This window comes from Arvicanthis niloticus, chromosome 14 (assembly GCF_011762505.2).
Source record: "Arvicanthis niloticus isolate mArvNil1 chromosome 14, mArvNil1.pat.X, whole genome shotgun sequence".
Taxonomy (NCBI): Eukaryota; Metazoa; Chordata; class Mammalia; order Rodentia; family Muridae; genus Arvicanthis; species Arvicanthis niloticus.
In genome coordinates, this window is record NC_047671.1 from 33,234,568 (window position 1) to 33,237,063 (window position 2,496).

Genomic DNA, 2,496 nt, shown 5'->3' on the forward strand with positions numbered 1-2,496 from the left:
GAGAATCATGACAGTTGACAGCATGTGATGAGTTTGAAAGGGTGATTTCATATCACTCAGTGAGTAAATACAGAAAAAAGTAAAAAAAAAAAAAGTACAAAAAGAAAAACTGTAATGTTACAAAAGTTTGCTTTAAATAAAAGATTAGGGTGTCTCTACACGTGCTTAGTGAACTAAGGGCAGCATGATGTAGAGATAGGGGCTCGTGTGACCCGCACCTTCAGGAACTTCAATGTGGAGAAGCGAGCAGAGCAGGAGATCAGCAAGAGGAAGCCTTCCATGGCACCTAAGCACCCTTCCACCCACAGCCTCCTGCAGGAGCACCTGAGTCAGGATCCAGAAATCGAAGAAGAAATTTCTAGAAAAGATAACAAGCTTCTGTCATTACTAAGAGATGTATATGTTGATTCCAAAGATCCGGTGCCTTCCTTGCCAGTAAAAGATGTTGAACCACAGCAAGGACCAAAAGAATTCAGACTGTTGGTAGATCACTTGCATAAGAATATCACGAACTTTCCCAAACGCAAGATTATTGTTGTGGAGGCATTGACCCTTCTCAGTAACCATAAACACACTCCAGAAACATGGACTGCAGAGAGAATCGTGCAAAAATACCATTTAGAACTGAAAGATGTAAATTCTCCTCTCAAATAGTTTGTTACTTTTGAAGTCAAAGTCTTTCCTCCTGAAGACAGGAAAGCAATACAATCAAAATGAATAAAATCACAAAACAATTTCCTAGGTCCACTCCCAAGCTCCATGTCCATATTTTTCATATATTAAATTATACAAGTGAGTTGAGGGTCATAATGTTGAGAGCTTTTTGACCTATTCAGGACTCTGTGTGTGTGTGTGTGTGTGTGTGTGTGTGTGTGTGTGTGTGTGTGTGTGTGTATGATTTAATTTATGTATGTGTAGTTCCTGGGTATATGTTAGCAGTATGTGGCCTAAATGATTCAATACTAAGTTTTACTTTCCAGTTTAGGTTGGTTTGTTCTTTGTAGGAGACATTGAAAACAAGAGCCCCCTGACTCTTTTAAGACTGTCATTGTGTTAGGGACACAGAATCAGCCACGAGACACAGTGACTGTATTTCCCAAATAAAGAGGAAACTGAGTGCAAAGGAAGAAAAATATATATTACTGCTCTGAGGAATAAAAATCCATGAGGGCTTTTTAATATTTTAAATTGATTTTAAATGTGAAATAAATTTTTAGAAGAGTTAGTGGTGTCTGTGACATGCTAGCTGTCTCTCCTTTGACAAATAGAAATAGGTAACTTGAAAAGTTTTCTGAGAGGCAATATTTAAGACTATTTGAACAAATAACTTCCTTTAAATTGAGAAATGAGAGAAATATGAATGAACAGCTGAAAACAAGAGGATTCAATTTGATAACCAAACGTTTATACCTGTTTCCATTCTAGGAGAAAAAATAGCCAGTAGACGTATAAAATAAATCCCTGAAGGGACCTAGACAGTTACTGAGTCATTCACTTAAACTCTGGAGCATGACACATTCCAGTAATCGAATCTCAGATGAGGTAATATGAGTTTGGCTCATTCTGGCATGTTATACTTGTGGGTTCTTGGCCATATTGTTTGACCTCTCTGAAATTGAGTTTCTATAAAACTATAACTCTGCCTTATGTAAATTCCAGGACAACAGTGAAGATAAATGACAAAAGACCAGGCAAATACAAAGTCTTATGGTTAAAATGGGCATCTACAGGACATATGATGGAGTTCTCTGTAGTTTATGATGGAAGGAAACCAGGATTTATGTTTTTAGAATTCTACTAGTACTTTTACTTATTCTGCCAAAACAAAACACATTTCAAGAGGACAGAATGGAGTTGGAGTTGGGCTTGTCCATATTCTTTCAAAGGCACAGACAGACATACTTGCTTCAAGATGCCCTGCAAATGATGTGGAAGATGACAGGAATCCAGCAAGGTGATGGAGGGAGGCAGATGGAACAGCAGAGATGGGGGATGACTGGAAAGTTTGTAAGCTTTTTCAGATCTAGCTCCAGTGAATAAACTATACCTACTTACTTGTGCTTCAAAACAGATGTTTAAGAGAACACACTAATTCTAATCATTGCAAATAATATTGGAAAATGCAGCCAAAACCATCTTCCTTTAATTCAAAATGAATATGTGAATCAGTAGTACTGACTCATGTCTCCTGGGTGGCTAGCAGATACAAATATGGTTTCTTATCTGGTATCACACAATAAAATCCTTCCATTTTACAATAAATAGATAGATAGATGGCTAGATAGATAGATAATTTTGCTAACCCCATTGTTCCTATCTTGAGAATGTCTACAGAAGAAGAAACTTGAAATAAAACATATACACTCTATCCTCTATGAATTTCCAAAAAGATAAACCTTTCTTGGGCAGGATGGAGTAGTCAGTACCTAATAGATGGTTTTGCAGGAACCTGGAGGGTATGAACAACTCCTTGTTGCCCAGATTCTGATGGAGTTA

General features: G+C 37.3%; 1 pseudogene; it reads left to right on the forward strand.

Moving 5' to 3' along the window:
* The first annotated feature begins 279 nt into the window (after window positions 1-279).
* On the forward strand, window positions 280-654 carry LOC117719552 (NADH dehydrogenase [ubiquinone] 1 alpha subcomplex assembly factor 4 pseudogene; annotated as a pseudogene).
* Window positions 655-2,496: the final 1,842 nt, after the last annotated feature.